Source organism: Vombatus ursinus, unplaced genomic scaffold (genome assembly GCF_900497805.2).
Source record: "Vombatus ursinus unplaced genomic scaffold, bare-nosed wombat genome assembly UNPS02014872.1, whole genome shotgun sequence".
NCBI classification, from domain to species: Eukaryota; Metazoa; Chordata; class Mammalia; order Diprotodontia; family Vombatidae; genus Vombatus; species Vombatus ursinus.
Genome location: NW_020954650.1, coordinates 3,164,951 through 3,190,705, shown reverse-complemented (window position 1 = coordinate 3,190,705; position 25,755 = coordinate 3,164,951). Strand labels below are relative to the sequence as shown.

At 34.9% G+C, this 25,755-nt stretch overlaps 1 pseudogene; it reads right to left on the bottom strand.

The window, feature by feature from the left end:
- Positions 1-652: 652 nt before the first annotated feature.
- Positions 653-24,451, bottom strand: LOC114028201 (annotated as a pseudogene).
- Positions 24,452-25,755: the final 1,304 nt, after the last annotated feature.

The following is a 25,755-nucleotide window of genomic DNA, read 5'->3' as shown; positions in this document are numbered from 1 at the left end:
TCTGATCAATCAACAAGCATTTATTAAATTCTCAGAAATCCTAGTGATAATCACTAGGGATAAGAAGATAAAATAACAACAACAACAATAACAATAAAATAGGTCATGTACTCAAATAATATGTTCTATCAGAGTAAACAGTATTTACACATTACATAAAATATATGCGAGGACTATATCATCCAAGAATAGAATCAAGAAAGGCTTCATTTCCAGGGGGCAGATGAATTGATTTTTATTTATTTTTAAAGAATAAAACACTTCTTTAGTACAGTAGACATCTTAAGAGTCACAACTGTAATCTGTGGTGTTCTCAAAGATTAGACCTGGATTTGATTGGAATAAAGGAGAATGGGGAATCATTGACAGTATACTACCATACAAGAGCCAAGAAACATACCCTCAAGAACAGCAAAGCAAGAGGGATTCTAATCATAATTATCATTCACTGAATTCTCTTTCATAAAGGAGGAGAAGCCTTTCATTTTGTTATTTAGGAGAGAACAAAGCTAACTTTTAAGCACATGTATCACCAAATCACAAATCTTCAAGGCTCTACTATTGTGTTTCAGTGAAGTATTCCTTAGAAATGCTGTTCAATGAAAAATCAAAAGATATAAGTGAAAAATGAGTGGCACTTAAGGAAAAATTGTTACTCTTGCTTAATCTCATCCATCAGATCTATCTCTATTTCTTCATTGCTTAGTTTATTTAAGCTGTATTAGAGATGAACAATGTTCTCGGCTGTGACCACCACTACATGGAGTCCGTGAGTATCTTTACCTAATTGGCAGCCTACTGCAGACAATACCACCATGTTGAGGTCATTGCAGAATCCACCAGCATTCCTGTGGTAGTGTCCAGAGCATACAGCTTTAATGCCTGAATTGGTGAACTTATCCACTAACTCTTGGTGACAGGATTACTTATGTTGAAGTAATCATCTTCTTCATTGGAAGTTTTGAGGAAAAAAGGGATGTGGCAGAATACAACAGCATACTTACACATCCTTTGTTTCGCCATTGCTAGCTGGGTGTCAAGCCATTGGTCTTGGACCTGTTCCAAGTTGGAGCACTTAGAGGAATCAACATATAATTGTGAATTCAGGACAAGAAAAAGCACTCCTCCAACCTAGAAGCTGAAATAGTCATCTGCCCAAGTAAAGCAATACTCATCTATAGCTTCTGATGTAGGAGCATTACCAATGTCATAGTTTCCACTGACAAATACCAATGGGATTTCTTTGTCAACATCCTTAAAAACTCTTTAAATCCTTTGTTTAATTAGGTCTCCATGGAGTTCCAGGCATAGCATGTATGAGATCACCACAAAGAACAAAGAATTTAGGCTTTGAATTGAGCTTGTTAATAGCTTGGACAGCTTGCTCAGTTAATCTGATCTCCTCTTTCCATTCATCACCACAATTATGACAGTCACCAAGTGCCCAGGCTTTCATCAATCCAAATTGTGGATCTGCTACCAGGATGAAGTAGAAAGGGGATTTCCAAAGAAGCTCTTCTTCAAGGAAAGCATCTAGTGTCCTGCCCTGGGCTCTGAGGAAAATGTCCCTCTCCTCCTCTGGTATATCTGTTACACCAGAGTAGAGTCTGAGTTGTTGGGAAAGATATGGAGCACTGAACTAAACTGTCTGGACTCAGAGCCCTTTGCTCAGTGAAGAACAAAGTGATTTTTAAAGAAGGATAGGCATTCTAAGAGATTAAGGTAAGGAGTGGTTATATATGAAAACAAGAAAATGAACGCAAGTGAAGACAAGACCATTCAAAGGAATGAAGATGGGATATGAGGGAGAATTATGAATTAGGAAGAGGAAGAAGGTCAGTTTGGGGTTATGAGAAAGGGAATAGTTTGTAATTAACCAGAAAGATAAACTGGAAATAGGCTGCAGAGGTTTTTAAATGCCCAAAAGATAAATTTGTATTTGATGCTAGAGTGATGGGGAGTTATAGGAACTTATTGAGCAGGAATGTGCCCTGGTTAGACCTGTCGGTCCATCAGTCTACAGTCAACAAGCTTTTATTATGCATTGTGTATGTGTGCCAGGTGATAAGTTCTGGTGATAGAAAAAAAGGAAAATTAAAAATATGACGTTTTCTGTCATTTAAAGATCATCCTTTCCTATCCTTCTTAAGTCTCATTCCTTTTTCTACACTCTACATCCAACTACATAGGCCTTCTTGCAGTTCCTGAAACATATTATATTTGTACTGGTTATCCCTATACCTGGCATGGTCAGCTTCCTCACTTCTGCCTCTTAGTATTATTTGCAACCTTCATGGCTCATTTTAGAGCCCATCTTCAGCAGTCAGCTTTTCCCCATTTCTTTAGCCACTAATACTCTCTTTCAGATTAACTTCCATTTACTTCCAAGATATGTTCACCTGTATATATCTTGTATGTACCTGATTATTTACGTATTTTCTCCTTCATTAACATGTCCAGAACTCATTAACTTTTCCCCCAAACCCTCCCTTCTTCTGAATTTCACTATTACTGTTGAGAATACCAATTTCCTCCCTGCCAGAGGCCCATAAACTTGATATTATCATTGATTCCTCATTTTCACTTACCTTAAATACCTTATAACCACTTGCCTGTTATTCTGCAGTGCTTTTCTAACTGGTATCTCTACCTCAATTCTCTCCCCTCACCAATCCATTTTCCACTAAGGTTCCAAAGTAAGCTTTCTAAAATGTAAATCTTACCAAATCAAATCCACCCTCACTCCCACTCAATGATATTCTCTGTCATTTAAAGTTCTTTATAACCTCATCCCTTCCTATCCCTATTAAAGCTTACTCCCTTTCTTAAATTCTGTATCCAATTGAATTGTGATTTAAGTATGTTGATGAAAATATTTTGTGTTCAATAATTCAACTAATTCCTAAATCTACAAATCTGTATTCTCATCATATCCACAACAATTTATTTCATCCTCTACTGATAGCATGAGAGCTTTTGCCAAATAGCTGCAGAAGTCCATTGATCTGTCAATGTGTTAATTTTGTAAAAAAAAAAATAGATTGGGCTGGCATGCCCTATTCTTGGCAAAGTTGTTCTGACTCTTGTGATTTATACTTATTTTTCTAAATGCTCCTCAGTCATTACTCTAATCACATGGTTTAAAAATATGAGAGAAATCCAAGTTGAACTCACTGACTTGAAATAATTTAGGGTACTCTATCTTTTTTCCAGTTTTTAAAATTGAGAAAATATTTGTTCATCTCTAGTCCAAAGGTAATTCAGTTCAGTTGAACAAGCATTTACGAAGCACCTGCTATGTGCAAAGCCCTACGTTAAACACTGTGATATATAAAGAAACAAAACAAAACAAAAAAAGAAAAAAACAAAAACAAAAACAGCCTTTATCACCTAACTTATTTTTTCCTGAAGGAAAGCAACATGTACTTAAGTAAATGAATATAAAATGTATAGAAAGCAAATAAAAGTAATTTGAAGGTGATGAAAACACTGACTATTGATATCATCAAAAGCCTAGTAGTACCTATAGTAAAACTTGAAAGAGCCAAGGATTCTAAGGTCAGAGGTTAGGAAGATTGAAATTACATGAGTGAGGGACAGCCTATGCAAAAGCAGAGGTGAGAATTAGAAAGTCTCCTATGGATAATTGAAAGTGGATCATTTAAATTAGAATGAAGGGTTTATAAGAGGGAAAATGAGAAATAAGTCTGAAAAGATAAGCTCCAAGGAGATGAATTTGGATCTTAACCTAGTGGCAATGGAGGGCTACTTAAAGCTTCTTATCAGGGAAGTGACCTTTCATTCATTCAGTAAATATTTATTAAGCATCTACTGTGTGGCAGGCACTTGCTAAGTGTAGAGTATACAAAAAGAGGCAAAAGACAATCCCTGCCCACAAGGAGGTTACAATTTAATGCGGGTGACAACATGCAAGGAAATAAATGCAAAGCAAGCTAGGTATAGTATAAATAAAAAAAAACACAAATAAATAAAAGGGGGAAAGGATTGGAATTAAGAGGAGTTGGGGAATGCAGTAAGAGTACTTTGTTTTCTTTCCCCTTAATTACTTATTTACTTCTCCAACTTGCATCTGCTGCCCTGCCTGCTTTCAATTCCATGGAACAAGATACCAAGATACCTCTTAGTGTTCCAACCTCCTTTCCTGTGATGTCTTTACAACATTAGATTGTAAGTTCCCTGTGGGCAAGATCTGTCTTTCTTTTTATTAATTGTATCCCAATCACTTAGTGTAGTGCTTAGAAAGTCATTGGTGTGTAACAAATGCTTATTGGATTGGACCTTTCTTCAATGTCTCTTATTTGGCTATTTGCAAAGCAAAGAATCTGATCCTCTGTGGTACTTTGCATAGGAATTTTTCAAATGTCTGTCTTTTGTTTAACATGCATCTTTTTCTTTCTTGATTATGTGCAGGCAGAATTGCAAAGTAAGTCACCTTGAGTTGCTTTGCTTCTCAAAACACACTATCCCATTCCCTTCTGCAGTTTCTGGTGAGTGCAAAATAGTTTTGAGTTATTCATAATTCCTTTCCATTATATTTGAATGTCTTTCTCCTTGATTACTTACAGAATTTGTTGTTTGTCACTAGAATTATTAAATTTAACCATTATGTTATAGAGTTTAAAGCATAGAATTTTTTTTGTTTATTTTGTTTTGTTTTCTTCAGGTGATATGTAGGTTCTAAGGACTGACTTCATTTTTTGTGTTCAGAATTTCTGTTATTTCTTGCATTATGATGTTCTGGTTTTGTTTTGTTTTGTTTTTTGACTTGTCTGTTCTTCTGGGAAACCTATAGTCATTAAGTTGTCCCTTTATAACTTCAGTGTAAATAATATGGAATCAACTTTGGAACATACTTATAAAATATGTGCGTGTATGTGATGAGGTCTAAAGGTTTAGGGGTGCTGGGACCCCAAAATCATGGCATACGGATCTTACCCAAAATAATTTGACCCAAGCCTTCTTTTAGCCAGAGACAAGGTTTATTAAAGATCTTCCATATTAGCCAGACTTTAAAAGAATCTGATCATCTGTGAGCTATTAGCTATATTGTAAGAATCTGAGTAGTGGCTAGATTTTAAGAATCTGAGCGCTATCATGGGGACAAGATGGACCCTATATACAGAAAGACTGTGGGAGAGATCTAGGAGTGACCAAGTAGTATGTGGGGTCTATGAGGTAATAGAATGCCAGGGACCTGGACCACGTGGCCAAGGGAGAGTGGAGCCTAGCTAGGATTAAGGGTGGGAAGTGGTAGGGGGCCAGAGGGAGTTAAGACAATGGAGGGCTAGGCTAGGTTAAGGGTAACAGAATAGGGAGATTGGGCATGAAAGGCCAGTTGATGGGATTGTAGCCTCAGGTGAAAGCCAGAGATTTGGCCATGTGAGAAAGTCCAGGGTTTTTCCCTTCTGGGGGCCAGATCCCATCCCCATCATATATATGCATCATATATATGTACATATATAAAAATGTGTTTACATGGAAGTATCTTTCTCTCCTTTAGTATCCACATGCTGCTACAAGTCAGTTAGTCAATAAGGATTTATTAAGTACTTGTTATGTACTAAGCACTATGGGAAATGCTAAGGGTACAAAGAGAGGAAAAAAAGCCTTTGGTCTCAGAGATCTCACAATCCAATGGTGGAGACAACAAGCAAATACATACATACATACACATATATATATATATATATATATATATATATATATATATATACACATATATATAAGCAAACTATATACTGGATAATTAAGAAATAATTAACTGAGGGAAGGCACTGGAATTAAGAGGAATTGAGAAAGGCTTTCTGTGAATGGAGGTATTTAGGTATTACTTGAAGGAAGCTATGTAAGCCAGGAAGCAGAGATGAGGAGGGAGAACATTCCACATTCCAGGCTAAGGGACTGCCAGAGAAAATGGCCAGAACTGAGATATGGAATGTTTTCTTTGTGGAAAAATACAGAGGCCAGAGTTGAAGAGTCCATGGGAGGGTGTCATATAAGGTATAAGGAGACTGAAAAGGTAAAGAGAGGATTTTTTAAAAACTCAAAACAGAGGATTTTGTATTTGATCCTGGAAATGATAGGAAGATCCTGAAGTTTACTGATTATGGGGGAGGGGGTAAAATAGTTGAACCTGCTACTTGCTAGTTCAGTTATGCAGACTAAGCATTTACCTGAGCCAAGATAACAGCTACCTAGTCCACCCTAAGCCTCTGGAAAGATAAGGAGATACAGTTTTATACCTGTATAGCATTCATTAGTAACTAAATTATTAAGTAAAAGAGAAAGGCATTTTTTTCTGACTAAATAAAATAGTAGAAAAAAATTTTCTTAAACTTCAACTAACAAATTGTTAGTGCAACATTAATTGATAAATAAGATTTCTGTCAATAAATTAAAAATCCCCAGGTAAGGGAGGCAGATAGAAAGACCTGTTGACAGCTGTTGCCTGTCCAATTGGCTTAACTTGCCCAGAGTAATTATATTTGCAGAAATTCTTTACTTTCTGATAACAATTCTTACCTTGTTTTGTTTCATGGATTGTTTTATTAGTCCGGTGAAGCCTAGAGATTTCTCCTCAACATATTTTTTTGTTTGTTTTTTAATGCATAAGAATAAAATACATTGGATTACTAAGAAATCCAATTGTATTGAAATGTCATTTTTTAAAAATTTTAAATCATCTCATAGACATTGAGTTAAGAAATTCTGATTCAGGGTGTGCCAGTCCCTATGATTTTACATTACTATATTTTCTAATCCAGCAGACATTTATTAAATGCCTATGACTATGCCAGGCACTATACCAAGCACTGGGGATATAGTTACTAATAAAAAAAAAAAGACAGAACCTGCCCTCATAGAGCTTATAATTTAATGGTGGAGGGGGGAGAAATCACACATATTTACATTCATTACATTTACATTCTCTCACATTGTTCAATTATTATTGAGTTGCTCCACATGCACAGATATCTATGTCCATTTACTACATCTGCAACACATCATTACTTGAAGCCTTTCTCCCCTTTTTTCTTTTCTGTGAAAAGAAATTCTTACAACTCTTTCTTCCCTCAATTTTAAATTATTTGGCTTTAAATAATGATGAAGTTAATAAATAAATGTTCCTTTCATGAACCATTTCTTTTTTGGTTATGGGAACAATGGACAGAACTTTTATTTAATTAGTATAAGGAATTTCCCATGTGCAAACTCCACTCACTAATGTGAAAAATTCATCTGTATCTTACTGTCTCCAATAATTTAAAAAATATCTTAGGAATATATTTCAATATCACTCCTTTCTTTGTAATTCTATGTATTTCATTTTAAATATTAAAAAAAAATTATTCTGAGACATGTTTTACAAAACTACCGAAGGGATACATGTCACAAAAAGGAAAAGAAATTCCCTTGTAGAGAATTTCTTAAGGTCTTAAGAGGTTAATTGACTTGCCCAGGGACACACAGACTGCATGTATCACATACATAACTTGTCCCATGGTATTATCTGATTTCAAGCCAACCCTCTTTCTATTGCTGCCTACTAACTCTCTAAAAGCTGCTAAAATAGAATAAAATAAAAGTTGAAAAAACTTATTTCACCACATTTTTCTCCTCTGGGGGAAATCACTACTTGTGTAACATAGAACAGATAGTGACCTTTCCCCTTATTAGTTGCCTTGAAGCAGAGACAGAATAATCATTTTAATCATTTATCTGATACATTATAGTGGACATTCTCTCTTTCCAGTACAAGTTGGACTATTTTTTTTAAAGGAAAAACTGCTTATGCTCCTCTGTCTCTGTCCCCAATATTCTGAAAATCAATTTATCTTATATACTGGTATTGCCTATAAGATTGGAAAGCAGATCAATTTTTTACTGCCTAAGGTGATATCTGTTTTGTTTTTAGGGATTCATATAGAATCTGGACTTGTTTTCTCATTGTTAGAGTCAACTCTCTATGAGAAGAAATTCCCTCTACTAATACAGGCCAGCACTTTCTTTTTAATATATAGCCTTAAGTATTCTTTGTCACTATTATCATCATCATAGCTAGTATTCATGTAGTGCTTTTTAACAACAATATTGTGAGGTAGATACTGTTATTATCCTCATTTTAAAAGGCAATGAAACATGCCAAAAGGGAATAAGGGACTTGCCCAGTGACACAGATAATATGTGTCAGAAGTGAAACTTGAACCTGAGACTTCCTCCCTTTTAGAACTACACCACATTGCTTCTGTATAATCACTTCAACTACTATAGAATTCCTTAAAAAATTATGGTAGTTTGTGTCAATGTAGTTTTCTTTATTTTCGTGTGTGTGTGTGTGTGTGTGTGTGTGTGTGTGTGTGTGTAGAACAATAGGATGGAGGTGACAATTGTTTTTTGAATATGCAAGTGGAACTGTTGTAATTGTTTTTTTTCATCATTATCATTTCTTTTTATTAAAAGAGTTTCACTAGTTTCAGTGTTATTTGATATTTATTACCTTCTGACTGTACCTAAAAAAAATTAGCATGAACCTTCTGAATTAATATTCCATAAAACTTTGATTCTCTTTCTTTTCTTTATCTCAAATATATTTTATAATTTTATTTATTCATTTGTTTTTGCTATCCTCACTTATATCTAATCTCATATTAAAATCACTGAGTATTAATCAATATATAGATTGACTAAGGTTTGAGAGAAGTATCTTGTCAAATTTTTCATAGAATTTTCTTTTCTTTTCATCTTTCTCACTGGAAGATGTCTTTTAATCTACAATTAGCCTCATGATTTTTTTTTGTTTGTTGTTGTTTGTTTTGATTTTTGTTGATATCCATCATGAGCTTTCCACCAAGTAGCTTATGAAATATTGTTTCTCATTTCTTTTGTACATACAAAGAAAATAACTCAAATAATTTGTTTCTTAAGAAAAATTAGTGAGTTATCTGTATACTTACCTGAAATTGTGTATATATTTTGGTTTAATTTATAATGGGAATCATATCATATCGATAAGGTTCAATTTCTCTAATACTACATCATCTCTGTGGTCCCTGGATAAAAGGTGCATATTTAAATCTCCAAGAGTTACATAAATGCTTAGAGATGATTGTGACACTGAGAGGAATTGAATATGGATTTCGGAAGCATCTGGACATTGAGAAAAAGAATAATGATAACAACAACAGAAGCATAACAACAATAACAAGAAAATAAATATGGAGAGAAAAATGAATATGTGACTGTGATAGTTTGAAATGACAGTCACTACCTCACTAAGCATGTGTGAAAGATTCTACTGGGCAGAGTCAGATAGGGCTTATTTTTATAAAATGAGTGAAATAGTCCTTTTGAACAATCCTTCTTTCCATGTAAATTCTTCTTCAAATTCCTTTTCTATTTTTAAATGGTCTAAAAATTGATGTTCCTAATACCATAACCTTTACTTCCTTTTCTGACATTCTATTATCATCACTATAGAAATGAACGATCAGAGGAATGCTACAGTGGTCTCAGAGGTGGTCTACCCCTACTCCAAGTAGGATGCTCACAGTGTTAGCATGACTTTTATACTAGTCACCACAAAATAGACAAGGCAGTCCATCCACTTAGAGAAGTGGAACAGGTCAGATCTCAGATCACATCTATCCATGCCACCTTTAAGTCATATCTATCTGCATAGGTATCTGTGTAAGTGAAACTCCACTAAGGGTTGCCATAGTAAAAATATCAGTCACTAATTAGTCAACCTAAGCTTCCTTTTATTCAACTAGGCTGGACCTTGAATAGCAGATAGTTTGTCAAACAGACTATATTTGTAGTTTTTTCTGGCTTTGTAGAACTTTCTTTTCCTGTTTCCTCTTTCCCTTTTATTTTTCCCTTTTCCCCTTTCCCTTTTTTTCATTCCTTTCCTTTTTTCCTTCCCTTTCCCTCTCTTCCTTTTTAGCTCTTATCTTCCATTCTCTTTTTGACTTTCCCTTTCCCCCTCTTCTTTCTCTTTTTCCTCTCTCCCTTTTCTCCCTCCCTTTCCACCCTTCCCTTTTCCTCTTCCTTCCCCCTTTTTTCTTCCCTTCCCATTTATTTACTTATTCATTGATCTATTTGATTGCTTTTTTTTCCTGTGTATTCGATTATTTATTTAGTGACTGGGCCTCCCAATCTAACCCAGGCAGGAAGTGCTGTGGCTATGCACAGGCTGATCCCTTCTCTGCCACAAGAGCTTTTAACCTGCTCTATTTTCAACCTGGATCTCTTTGCCTCTCCTGAAGCAGCCCGTTCCTACTATTTCTTGCCAAGGTGCTCAATATATTTGTGCCAGATTTAATGCAGACATATGTTGTCTTTATCTCATAATTCTTGAAATCAAGCAATCTACAAACCTGAGCGTCCAGACAGGAAGGCTTACAGGTAAACACTATGATGTCTGCCTTTGTAGAAATGTTGAGAATTTGTGCTCTGTTGGAATAAACTTCAAGAGCCCAGAGTTACATTCATGACATTATGAGGCATTGGAGTGATTCTTTTGCAGGCAAAATAATCACCACAGCATGTGTGGCATCATGTGAATGGGCACCAGAAGGGAAATGTGGAGTTTTCTTCTCTAATGGCCATTTAAATTTGACTTGGCTTTACATCTCTTTTAAGCCTGCTTAAAAGCAAGACTATGGATAAAACAACCAGCCAAGGTCCATGACATATATATTGTTTAATTACAAAATAGCAGACTCTAACTGAAATTGTGTAATGGAATTGTCTTTAAACATATTTTAGTTGTAAATAAATAAAATGTATATTATATCTTGAAATATGCACATTTGAAAGCTAATCTTCAGGAAGATAAAATATATATATATATATACATATATATAAACATCTTTATTAATTGACTCAAATACTTTCTGACATAATATAACACCAAATTGTTTTCTTGTTATTACTAAGCATGAATACTTTTTGGACAATTATTTGGAGTACAGTAAATTGATCTCTCTTGAGGAAATAACAGAGATTCTGAGAACATTAAACAAATCTGAAAAATAAAAGTAGTTAATGAGTTTTCATTTACATTGCAATTAATTTAAAAAAATTACATCTGACTTTTCAAAATTAAATGCTTTTCTTCTTTACTTTATCATTCATGAAATGTCGCATACTAATCTTAGAATGAATAGATCTAAGTTTCAGGCTGTGCTTCAAAATTAGCTATGTGACCCTAAGCAAGTCACTTAACCTCTCTTTTTCTCATTGTCCTCCTAGGCAAACAATGAATCCCAATACATGGTAGTCAACCTGATATAGTAGAAAGTGTAATAGATTTAGAGCAGGGGACCTGGATCTGAATCATTGATCTCAGCCTTACTGAATGACTGTCACTAAATGACTAATCTTTGTGGGTCTCAATTTCCTTATCTGTATAATAGACACTATTTCTGCTATGTACACGACTGTTTTAAATAAAGTATTTTAAAAAGCCTTAAAGTGCTATGGAAGAAAGTCGTTATAATTATTATGAGTGGCTATTAATAGGCGGTTACCTATTGATCGTATGTCTACAAATATAAATAGACTATGGCTTGGACCTTTGAGTTCATTGACATAGGGAACTCTCAGATGTAGAAATTTCCTTTACTGATGGAGTTCTCAATTGACATTAGATAGATTGAAATTCAACAAGGCCACAATAATTATATTCATTTGAAAATAATAGTATATCTGAGCACACTTCTTTGCAACTTACAGTCTTAAAGAGTTGCCTGATGCACAGAGAAATTGAATAACTTGCCCAGTGTCACAGTGCCAGTGTGAATCAGTGGTGTAACCTGGGTCTCCCTGGCTCCAAGGTCAGTTGGCTAGTTTGATGATTCTGGACATTTTTTTTTCTTCCTCAAAATTAACTGTGAATGTCACCAGAATTTCATTTTTGAGAACAATCTTTTTCCTTCTTCAACTGATTTACCATTTTTTGTTCCTTTGGGGGGAGGGGGAGGGAAGGGATAATAAAATCATAGATTTAGAAGTATAAGGGACTTTTGATCGTTACTAATCAAATTCAGTAACTTTATGAGTGAGGAAATTGAAGACCAAATAATATAAGTGACTTGATTAGAGTTACCTAGGTAGTCCATGTTAGTTAAAGCTAAGATTTGAACTCGGATATTTGGTTCCAGATTTAGATGCAAAACTATTTCCTTTTTGACAGAAGAGCCTTAGGCTAGGGTATACCAAGAACTTCTAAAGATCTACTCTTCTTTGAAATACATGCTAATATACCAACAGACAGAAAATTGACATGAAATAAACATAGAGCAATAAAAATAAGAGGATAAAGCAGTTGTCCTCCTAAGACATCTTGAGAGGACCTCAGAGAAGACTCCAATGGCTGAAGTTTGGCCTGAGTAAATTGTAAACTCCTCCAGGCCAACTCCACTGAATGAACAAACAGTACGCCCTGAGGGAAGCAGACTAGGCTTCAAGAAATTTCACCTCATGGGGCAGCTAGGTGGCACAGTGGTTAACGCACTGGCCCTGAAGTCAGGAGGACCTGAGTTCAAATGTGGCCTCAGACCAAACACTTGACACGTACTAGCTGTGTGACCCTGGGCAAGTCACTTAACCCCAATTGCCTCACCAAAAGGCAAAAAAAAAAAGAAATTTCACCTCAGGAATTTTTACCTCACAAACTTTCATCTAAAGAACAACAGGTGGGCTGAGTGAGAGAAGATTGAAGGACCCCCTGCTATTTCTGTAAGTCAGGCCTAGCAGTGCTGAGCAGATATGATCCCTGGCTATGGCTGTGGGCAAGGAGCAAGCACCTGCCTGGCAAGTAAAGTACCTCATGAAGCAAGTACATTTTCAGGTGTGGCTGAAGCTTAAGGGAAGGAAGACAGGAGTCCCTGAGGTTGAGCCCCTAGACAGAATTCAGAAAACAACAGTTAAAAGGAACTGAGGTCTAGGACAACATTACTAACAACTTGGGATTAAAACTTGATGATAAAAGTAAGTTGCTAAAAATAAAATTAGACAAACTAAAAATTAAAATAAGTAAACAAAGGAAAAAGAACATAATCATTGATAGTTTACTTTGGTATAAAAGAAGATCTGGGTTCATATTCAGAGGAATATAGTGAGGCTAAAAAAAAAGTCACTCCTGCCCTAAAGAGTAACATCAAATGGTCATGAGCCCAAAAAAAAATTTTGGAAAAACTTAAAAATGAATTAAAAAATAAAATAAGAGAGAATAAGGAAAAACAAGAAAAAAACATAAAAGCAATTCAAGAAAATTATGGAAAGAAAGTTAACTAATTGAAAAAATAGATACAAAATCAAAAGGAAGAAAATTAAAAGGAATTCAAAAATTAATTAAAAGAGAACAAAAAAAATTAGAAAAAAAGCAATCAAAGAAAATTATGAAAAGAAAGTTAACCAATTAGAACAGGAAATACAAAATCTTAAGGAAGAAAATAACTCCTTAAAAACTAGAATTGGTCAAGTAGAATCACATGATGTTATCAGACACCAAGATATAATAAAAGTAGGAAGAATAGAGAAGAATCTGAAACATCATTTTAAAAAACAACTGAATTGGAGAACAGATCAAGAAAAGACAAGATAATAATTGTTAGACTACCTGAAAGTTGTGATTAAAAAAAAAAGAACCTGTATGTACAATATTATGAGAAATTATTAAGGAAAATTGTCCTGAAGCTCTAAAACAAAAAGGTGAAGTAGAAATTGAAAGAATCCACCAGACACCACCAGAAAGAAGTCCTAGGAAGAAATGTACAGAAATATCATAGCCAAGTTTCAAAATTCCTAGATTAGAGAGAAAATATTGTAAGCAGCAAGGAAAAACAAATTTAAATACTGCAGAAAAACAATTAGGATTTCACAGGACCTTCCAGCTTCTACACTAAAAGATCATAGGTCTGGAATATTATATTTCGAAGAGCAAAGGAGCTAGGGTTGCATCCAAGAATAACTTGTCCAGCAAAGTTGAATATAATTCTGAATGAAAAAAAATGGATATTTGATGAACTGAAAGACTTTCAGGTATTTGTAACAAAAAGACCAGAACTCAATGGAAAATTCAATATTAAAAAATCCAGAAGAAATATAAGGAAATCATTAAAGTCTAATTATAAGGCACTGATAAAGGTCTCACATGTCAAATATGTAAAGAACGTTGTCAAATCTATAAGAATATGAGTCATTCCTCAATTGGTAAATGGTCAAAGGACAGGAATAGGCAGTTTTCTGATGAAGAAATCAAAACAATTTGTAGTCATATGAAAAAAAATGCTCTAATCATTATTGCTTAAAGAAATTCAAATTAAAACAACCTTGAGAGAACATTTTACACTTATCAGATTGGCTAAAACGATTGAAGGGGAAAGTGACAAATGTTGGAAGGGATGTGAAATAATGAGACACTAATTTATTGTTGGTGGAATTGTGAACTGATCCAACCATTCTGGAGAGCAATCTGAAATTATGCCCAGAAAGTTGTTATTAAACTGTCTATACCCTTTCACCCAACAATTCCACTATTTGTTCTATTTCCAAAGATGATTAGGAAAAAAAAAAGAGTCTATATATTCTAAATTGTTTATAGTAGCTCTCTTTGTGGTGGAGAAGAACTGGAAATTGTGGAAATGCCCATCAATTGGGGAATGGCTGAACAAATTGTGGTATATAATTGTAATGGAATACTACTATGCTGTAAGAAAAGATGAGCTCCATGATTTTAGAAAAACATGGAAAGACTTGCAAGAAATAACAAAGAGTGAAATGAGCAGAACCAAGAGAACATTGTGTACAGTAAGAGCAATATTGTTTTAAGAATTACTTTTGTCTATTACACATATCTAAAATAACTATAAAGGATATATTAAGAAAGGCACTATCCACATCCAGAGAAAGAAGTGATAAATAGATGTATGTATAGAACAATTTTACATATATATGTTTGTACATATGTGCATGTACATGTATACATACATATATGTATATGTACAAAACACACACCTAAGTAGATTTGCAGTTTCATGTACAATCATCTTTTTAATTGTACTTTGTTATGGAAATGCTTTTTTATTCCATAAATTACAAATAAAATTTTAAAAGTACATTTGAAGCTATGCATCAGACTAAGGTATTTATCAGACCATCCATGAGATTTTACTACTGTACTTACCTGTCACAAACTCTAAGAAGACATGATCAGAATCTCACAAGATTCCTATTGTTTTTATTTACCAGCTAGTTCTTTATTGGTTACAATCAGTTCTAGAATAGCAGCCTCCCTCACCTTCTAAAATGTAAAATTATCAGTAAATCAAATGAAAAAAAAATTGTATTCTAATTGTAACAGCAAGGAATCTCCAGATATATGCATAGAAGAATTCTCCTAGCACAACCCATATCCTGCTTCCATGCCAACTTTATGTTCTACATCATAGAACTGTAATCATCAAATTTTTTGTAACTTCCCTAACATTTGTAAGATAAATACTTAATTTTAACTGTGTACTTTTAATTATATTATATAAAGAAAATTAGAAAATAAACTGATTCAGAGATAGAATTTTGGAGCATGAGAATCAAAGAACTTGTGACCCCATTGTTCATTATTTGCCCTTTAAGAATAGGAATAAAAATAAGCAAGGAAAAACTGCTTGGCTTTTTTCCTAACTATATGCAATTTTTTCCCCAAATTTGCCAAGTACAGATTGACCTTACTAGACCTTTGAACATGCCTGAGATAAATAGATTCAATCAAACATGAGTCATTATGAAGAGCTCTTTTGCCACAGTGGTTTTGGGGAATAGGTTGAAGGCAGTGCCATTAATAATAAGAAAAGCCATTGTATTTTGAAATAGTTGATGACAGTAGGAATGGAAATAAATTACTCTATATTGTGTTAAGATGGATGATACAGATTTGCATAAGTTATTTATCAGTGTATGATCTCCTAATTTTTTTTACACTGATATAATATGTTGTTTTAGGAGACAGTAAGAAATGTAGAAAAGAGCATGGCTAGATTGATAATGTTCGGTTCAAATACACTCACATATACACTCAAACAAGCAAGTATATATTTAAGAAATGATCAGATAGTAATAGGGCTAATCTTGTCATCTCAATAGTTGTAACATGTAATTTTGCAAAAAGCATTTGATTATAGTGATATATATTATTGACAAAGAACTAAAATGATTGAATTGACCAAACTCTATGTTGCATTTGTGAAAGCATGTAAACTCGAACTTCTTTTCCCAGATAACCATGAATTGTTGAATGATATAAAAATAGTTGTTTTTTTTTTTTATGTCTAAATGATGACAATCATCTGATGCAAGGAAACTAAACAAGATCTTTATCTGTGAACACTAGGCAGTTGTTCCAAGGGACTTCTGAACCAAAGTGCTTTATCTTCGCATGCAATACAAATTATAGTTAAAAGTCTTATGATTTACTCAAAATAGACTATGATTAATGGGGTCCAGGGAGAGAACATGTAACCTGTCACTTGAGTTAATGGCTCAGGAAATTTGCTGGTTCAGGTAATTTAAATCTTTCCATTGACAAAATTAGTTACTTAATTAAAAAGACATATCAAAAAAGAAAAATTGTCAGATGGATATTTTAGCCATTCAATGATGAAAGATTTCTTTTCAAATATATATGAATGGATCAATGAAAAAAAAAACATTATATGCTTACTATTTGCCAGGCACCACAATGTAAAATGCTAGTTATATAAACAGAAAAAGAAAGACAATAAGGGCTCTCATGAATCTTATATTCTTAAACTAAAAGTTAGTTAAACTAAAATGGATCAGTATTTTGGTTTATGTATATACAGAGCCATATTCAGGAATAAAGAGGCTAACTATGTTCTTGATAACGTATTTTAGAATATCCTAAATTTGTTAATGAGCCTTACTTAATAATGAATGAGGTTTCTTTGTAAAGCAGTAAGTAGAATCTGCTTAGAAGAAAAGTTGTTTGTGGATAAGTTTTTAAAGATGGCAAAAAAAGTGATAGTGTTAGAACCAAATAACTGCAGGTAAATTTGGATTTACAAAATTGATACAGCACTAATAACCTTGGGAAAAGCAATCTAAGATTTTTTTTAAGCTCCTGCTTTACTGTTGCTTTCTGAACTTACTGCTATAAAAATTAACTATTTCAATTCAGGATGAGAAAACTTTATAATGAATATTACACATAAAGCAAAACCAATGAATATTGATTTCTTATATTTATTAAAATTTTTTCAGGCATTATTTTTTCTTTTGGGTGGACAAGAGGGGTTAGAGAGAGGGATATTTAAGAAAAGAGATGCCATGTGAATTGTGCATTTTGAAAGGCAAACAATTTCTTTAAAATATGTATTTTTTTTAATCACATCAAAGAAATGAGATAAGCTACAAAGGATGTTGACTGAGAACATTCCAGAAATGTTCTCAAGTAAGCAACACAAATACATATTTTTTAATCCTTTCTTGTCTTGTTATCTTTTCAGTTGAATATAATTTTCATATTCTAGAGGGCTTCGTTGTTTTGTTTTGTTGTCTGTGTTTGTGTTTTGCTTTACTTGTAAATAAAATAATTGGAATAAGATCTTGGGGTAAAACACAATAAAAATTAAAACCACCAGCACATATCAAATGGATTATAAAAATTAATTAAACCTAACCAACTCTCAAATATTTCACATGAGACTGAGAAAATAAAGGACAAACCTAAAGGGCGCAACTGTCATATAAATTATCACAGTGCTTCATAGATCTTTATTACATGAAGAAAAACCCATCAATTTAAGAAGAACCCATCTATTTATATTATCTAAGACTATATTCCTAGATTTATCTCATTTCCTTCAAAGATTCTTAGTCTTTCATAATTTAGCAGTTCCGGAGGCAGACTATTTTCTGTAATGATTAGCTCTAATTATTAGGATGTTTTCCTATAATAACAATAACAACATTTATGTAGTGCTTACAATGTGCTGGGATCTTGCTAAGAGCTTTGCAATTATTATTTCTTTTGATCCTAACAAAAACTCTGAGAGCTAAATGCTATCATCATCCCTATTTTAGCAATGAGGAAATTGAGATAAGCAGAGGTTTAAAAGCATTTCTCTTTTTTTTTAAAGATTCATTAATTTATTTATTTTTAGTTTTCAACACTCACTTCCACAAGATTTTGAGTTACAAATTTTCTCCCCATTTCGTCCCTACCCCCACACTGAAACAGAATGCATTTTGAATACCCTTTCTCCTAATTTGCCTTCCCTTTTATCTCCATCCCCATCTCTTATCCCCTTCCTCTTCTATTTTCCTGTAGGACAGGATAGATTTCTATATCCCTTGCCTGTATATCTTATTTCCGAGTTGCATGTGAAAACAATTTTTAACATGTGTTTTTAAAACTTTGGGTTCCAAATTTTGTCCCTTCCTCCCTCCCCACCCACCCTCATTGACAAGGCAAGCAAGTCAATACAGATTATGCTTGCGTAGTCATGCAAAACACTTCCATAGTAATCATGTTGTAGAAAACTAACTATATTTCCCTTCATCCTATCCTGCCCCCCATTTATTCTATTCTCTCTTTTGACCCTGTCCTTCCTCAGAAGTGTTTGCTTCTGATTACCCCCTTCCCCAATCTGCCCTTGCCTCTATCATCCCCCTGCTCTCTTATTTCCTTTCCCCCATATTTTCCTGTAGTGTAAGATAGTTTTCCATACCCAATTGAGAGAATGTGTTATTCCCTCCTTAAGCCAAATCTGATGAGAATAAAATTCACTCATTCTTTCTCACCTTCTCCCACTTCCCCTCCACTGTAAAAGCCTTTTCCTGTCTGTTTTATGTGAGATAATTTACCCCATTCTACCTCTCCCTTTCTCCTTGTCCCAGTATAATCCTCTCTCACCCCTTAATTTTGTTCTCCAGATACCACCCCTTCAACTTCAACTCACCCTGTGCCCTCTATCTATCTATCTATCTATCTATCTATACTTACATGGAATTTTTTCCCTCCAACTACCCTATTACTGACAAAAGTCTCATCAGTTACAAATATTATCTTTCCAGGTAGGAATGAAAATACTTCAACCTTAATAAGTCACTTATGATTTCACTTTCCTGTTTACCCCTTCATGCTTCTCTTGAGTCTTGTATTTGAAAGTCGAATTTTCTATTCAGCTCTGTTCTTTTCATCAAGAATGCATGAAAGTTCTCTATTTCACTGAATGTCCATATTTTCCCCTGAAGGATTATACTCAGTTTTGCTGGGTAGATGATTCTTGGCTGTAATCCTATCCCCTTTGCCCTCCAGAATATCATATTCCATGCCCTGTGGTCCCTTAATGTAGAAGCTGCTAAATCCTGTGTTATCCTGCTTGTGTTTCCACAATACTCAAATTGTTTCTTTCTGGCTGCTTGCAATATTTTATCCTTGACCTGGGAACTCTGGAATTTGGCTACAATATTCCAAGGAGTGTTCCTTTGGGGAATCTATTTCAGGAGGTGATCAGTGGATTCTTTCCATTTCTATTTTGCCCTCTGGTTTTAAAATATCAGGACAGTTTTCCTTGATAATTTCTTGAAAGATAATGTCTAGGCTCTTTTTTTGATTATGGCTTTCAGAGAGTCCAATAATTTTTAAATTATCTGTCCTGGATCTATTTTCCAGGTCAGTTGTTTTTCCAATGAGATATTTAATATTGTCTTCTAGTTTCTCATTCTTCTCCCAGCCCGGTATGATAGACCTTTCTAATCAACCATCCAGGTTGTCTTGGACTGTAAATTTGTTTCTCTCTGTCTTTTTGTGGGTTCTGCTGCTCTAGAATTTGTTTTGAGTCATTTTTACAGGTATTTGGAGGGGTTTGGGGGAGAGCTCAACTAAGTCACTGCTTTTACTCTGCTGTCTTTTAAAAACATTTCTTCAAAAGGAAGCGTAAGCCCTAAGTGTTACCTTGAGAATCCTGAGGTAATTAGTAGATTTCTTCTTCAAACCCCAAATTATGAGTTTGAAAATGAATTCGCTGAAGTCAGCCTATCAAGGATGGAATATTTTGTAAGGGAGTAACACAGAGTTAACATATTAACACCTCTTCACATGTGATTGTATCCTATAACTATATTAACTCAGCTGGGATTAGTGGGTGATACTAAATTCTGTATCCCTGATATATCATGACATTATATATCATGCTTTATTCAAACATTTTTTAATCATCTAGTACCTATATTGTCTCTAGCTGTATAACCAATATCCACAGCCAAGTCACTAACCAAAGTTAGCTGAATACTACAAGTTAAGATGAAATCTATTAATTAATTCACCCAGCCTTAACTTTGTGGAGACCCTGGTTCTAGGAAACTATGTGACTTGTAGTTAAGGATTCCTTTTAAAACCTAACAAATCCTTGATTTAAGTCTGCATCCTCAAATTACTTTTTAAGACTGCATAATTACATCCTCCCCCAAGATCTATATGGGGACTGTGATAATCAAGCTCCCCCAGAATCCTTCAGATGTCACATCCAATGGAAAGCAGATCCAGAAAATTCACCTGCAAAACTGAATTGAGTTGCAGAAAGGAACAGGCTCAGGAAGCCCAGCAGAGTCATATTCCTATGATACCTTGAGAAGAGAGAAAACACAGAAGAACCTTTCAGGGCTAAAGCTATCATTCACCTTGAACACCTTTCTTCCCCTTCTCTCTAGGAAGATCCCCTTCTCTGTATCTCTCTGAGTGCCCATTTTCCTTATTGATACCATTTGCATTTATGGGAGAGTGGGCCCTATTTTTTTTCATTGGAGATTTAGAAGGTGTTTTAAGACAATTGTCCATATTATGCTATTTCAGTAAATGCCTTTGCTTTGGGCCAACTGTGTCAACTGTGTGACTATTAAAGGCAAGCACATTGTTAGGGCTAATGAACTGTACCTTTATGCATACAGACATATTTTGCTTGAACCTTATGCCATCACCACCTAGGGACACAACCTGCCAGACAAAAGTGAGGCAAGGTATAGTTTAGAAGTATTGATACACTATGAACATCTCTTACATGTCTCTCTCTCTCTTTTTTTTTTATTCTACTACCCTACTTCAGTCTCCTATGACATCTTACTTCATCTTCAAAAGCTTCTAAATTGTTCTCTCTGATTCTAATCTTTTTCCTCTCTGATCCATCCTCCATACAGCTGTCGAATTATTAATCCTAAAATATATCTGGTCATTTCATTTCCCTATGTGAATATCTCAGTATTTCCCTATTCCCTCTAAGATAAAATGTAAACCCCTCAGCCCCAAAGTCTGGTTCTACCTGCCTTTCCAAGCTTATTTATATTTCTTCCCTTTATTCACTAATTATTCCAGACAAATAGGCCTATTAGGTTTTATCTGAATTCAATATTCCTTCTCTACGTGCTGTGTCTTTATGCATAGTGGCCAGCCCTTTGCACGGGTACACACACACACAAAGAATTCCACTCTTCCTTCTCTGCTTCCTAAAAGTCTTAGCTTCCTTCTTATCTTACCCCAGAAACCACCTCCTATCAAAGACATTATCGGATATCTTCAGTTTTTTCTCTCCCTCTTCAAAATATCTCATATTTACTTACCTATATTTAAGTTTTGTAACCCAGTAGACTCTGAGGGTAAGAAGCTTTCATTTTTGTCTTGTAATACAAGGGACTAGCCAATGATAACGGAAGCTGGGGTGGAATAGTGGAGTGGAATGTGCTGGATGGACTAGTGAGCATATGCGGCATACTCCCCCCGATGCAATCTCCATGAAGACTTTAGAACATTTTCACACATTCTGTAATTAGTTGTTTGCTAAACACATGCTGAAAAGGAAACTTTTTTGATTAGTTGAGAAGTTAGAAGTTGAATGCGTTCAAAAAGCACTAACCAGCCAAAAGGAGACTCAGGCTCATATGAGAATGAGTTGATAAAGACCTATAGGGAGACTCTTAGGTCCCCTCTTCCCTGGGGCAGAGTGAAGTCAACAGCACATAACCCTGCTGTTGTTTCTGTGATTGTGTTTCTTCTAGTTTACATTTAGATGAAGGAATATAGATAATATTATTGGATTCTATAGGGAAGTAACAAGGAGAGAAATTTTCTCCATTATCTGCCCCTTCTGCAATTGTGTTGCAAAAGTGTGCAAAAGTGTAGCAACTCACCTGGTAAGAGATATGATAGCAAATAGAGAAACACACAGAAAATAAAGCCTCTGGTAGAGTTGAGTTCAGTTCAGAAGAGTAGCCAATTCAGTAAATCTGAAAGAGTGACATGTTCATTATTTGAAGAAATCATGAGAATAAAAAAGACATAGAGACCTTTCTATGATAGAGATGTGGTCATTTCAGTACTCTTTATTTGTGTCCTTTGTAAACTTCAAAATGTCAGAATGGTGAGTATCAGTTGTCCAAGAACTAGAGCCCATGCTAGAATTTGCTAGAAGGTAACTTGCTCAACCCAGCCCAGGAGTAGCTTACATGCATACTCATCATCCATTGACTTTGCTACATTTGAAAGTAAAGTTGGGTGGGTCCATGGTTTTGAATAAACTACTTAAGTTTAAGGTCACTCTCCTCAGGCACTGAGGTCCTTTAGAGTATAGTGTGACCTCTGGTCTTGGAGGAAAATATTAATGATATATCTTTTCAGTAAATATCCCTATGAACAAGCTAATTGATGTTAAATGACTATATAAACTACACTGGTGACTAACAGTGGGGGAACACAACAAAATGGTAGATCAAGCTGTTATCATGAGAGAAAGACGTCTTTAATCCTCAAAGGTACCCAAGAATCATAAAGTAGGAGATACAGCTATTTTCTCTCCGGGAGAGTGAGTTCAAAGTATACCAAAGTATATTATAGTTTTTTGGTAATCAGTCCTTGAAAAGAATGCTTTGGTATTTCTTGAATTACTGTCTTAGTGCTCTAATCACAAAGAGAGACATAATTTTGGGGATATTGAGAGAATAATTTGATTCATCAAATGTTTATCAAATACTGTCTATGAGAAAATATTTTGGGCTAAAAAGAAATGAAATGATTTCAGAATATATATTCCACTTAGAATAAAATATTACCCTAAAAGGTAAGGTGTGCATACACAAGCGTATGCATATAGATACCTATAGCCACATATAATCTATAAAAGCATAGTTATACACACAAATATATGGCATAATATTTTCTATATAGGACAAAGGTCTTATGGCTGAATTTGGCAAAAGTTGATGCTTTTACTCTACAAATAAAACTACTTATTTGTTTTGACTAACTTGACAAGTCATCAACTGAAGATGATCAGTCAAAATTGTCAAAACATTTTGAGTATAATGACACAGCCACAACTCTATATGATTTTCATATTCTGAGAATGTCTCATTCTGTTTTCTGAAGAAAGATGTGTAGTGTCTTTTACCATTTTATTACACGGAAAGTAGAAGATATATATTTGTACAGTAAAGAAGTGATGTTGATAAATGTGAGTGTGATCAATGTGGTTTTGCTGTATTTCTGAAATTACATATTGATCTGGGGCAGCTAGTGGCACAGTGAATAGAGCCCCGGTCCTGGATTCAGGAGGACCTGAGTTCAAATCTGACCTCAGACCAAATACTTGACACTTACTATGTGACCCTGGGCAAGTCACTTAACCCCGATTGCCTAAAAATTAAAAAATTATATATATATATATATATATATATATATATAATTACATATTGATCCATGCAAATTTGAATTATAATTTTAGACTAAATGCATTAAATATTTTGAAAACTTTCTGACATTATACTTTATTATATTTTGTTTTTTCCTGTGCTTTATTTCTTTTATCCTCTACCCAAACATCTTTTCAGTACTTCAGCATAGTTTCTACAAATATTATTATATTTATTTGTTATATATTTGTACTTATCTGAAATACATCACTAATATAAAAAAAAGGTATAACAATAATAGAGGAGACTTCTGGGACCCACAATGGTGGAATGAACAGTAAGTCACTCTCAGACCCTGAAATTGACCTCAAAAAACCCAGAAGATATCACTCCAGGAAAAATCCTGGAAGAGTGGAGCCAACAGAAAGATGGGGCGGAGCAGTCTTTTAGCCCTGGGAGGCTAGGAGGAATGATGGGAAATGTCCCTCTTTCTCTGTTGAAAGGGGAGCAGTACAGAATGGGAGGTATCCTGGCCAGCCAGAGGCAAGTCCCACCTCAGCAAACAAGCAGGAGTTCCTGAGCCCCAGGGTAGTGGAGAAGGCAAGTGCCAACGCCAGCCTCCCTCCCCCCACCCCCTTCCCCCACCTCCGCTATGGGCCTTGGCATAGCGAGGGGAAGCAGCAGACTTCAGCTCAGAGAACCGCCACACGCAACAGTGGGTAGACATCCTCCATTAGCTGAACCTCCCTATGCTTCAGCACAACTCCAGATGGGCAGGCATCCTCCAGGGGCTAGACCCCACCCCCACCTGAGAGCTTCAGAGTAGCCCTGGGGAAATGTAGAAAAACCCCACCATCAGACCTCAGCACACACAAGCAAATGACCACTAGGAACTCAGCTCAGCACCAGATAAGCTGTCAGACACTTACAGCCTCCATCTGCCAGCATCTGAGGCCCCAATACACAAAGTCAAAGACCAACCCCCTGGCCCCCCAGCACAAGAAATTTGGCATAATACACCCTGTGCTACAGCTCAACTTCAAAAGCCAGGAAATAGGCAAATATCATAAACAAAAAGCAGAAATGGACAATGACCATAGATTCTCTCTATGAGGAGAGGGAAGATCAAGACAAAAATTCAGAGGAAGACAACATTGTCAATGTACCTACATCCAAAACCTCAAAGCGGAATATGAATTGGTCTCAAGCCCAAAAAGCCTCTTCAGAAGGGCTCAAGAATGATTTCAAAAGTCAAATAAGAGAGGTAGAAGAAAAATTGGGAAAAGAAATGAGAGGTATGCAAGAGACAGTCAACAACTTAGAAAAAGAAGAACAGAAATTGACTGTATAAAACAATTCCTTAAAAAATACAATTGACCAAATCAGAAAAAAAAAAGCACACTGAAGAAAACAACTCCTTAAAAAGTAGAACTGGAGGCACAAAAATTCACTGAAGAGAAGAACCTCTTCTTCTTCTTCTTTTTTTTTGTTTTCATCTTATTCCAACTTTATTGCTTTGTATAGACAGGTATTTCTCATTTTATGGCAAATCATATAATGGAATTTCAAGCTTTAATTAGAATAAGAACTTACTCCATATTACCTTAAGATTCAAATTTATAACAATCCCTAGCAAGAAGTAGATCTGTAGCATATTCACTGCGCAAGAGCAGAGAACAGGCCTGCAAGTAATGCCTTCCCTACTGCCAGGACTGATTTCTGGGCCTGTGGACCACTTGGGAAGCAGACCTCTCTCTAGTTGATGAGACTTCTGAACCAAGGGATGGACTCTCTCCTTATAGATACATCTGTAAGTTATGTTTCTCCATACTTCATTCATCTTATTTCCCATTGTTTCCTATTGTGCAGAAAAGTAGCATCATCCTTTGAGAATACAATTGACAGTAGAACAAAATTCCATCAAGTCAGCTCATAATGCGATTCTTCCATGAACTGAGAATATCTATTATTTATAACATAATTTTGCCCTTGAGATTTTGTGCAAAAACACCTGAATCTACTTCCAAAAGA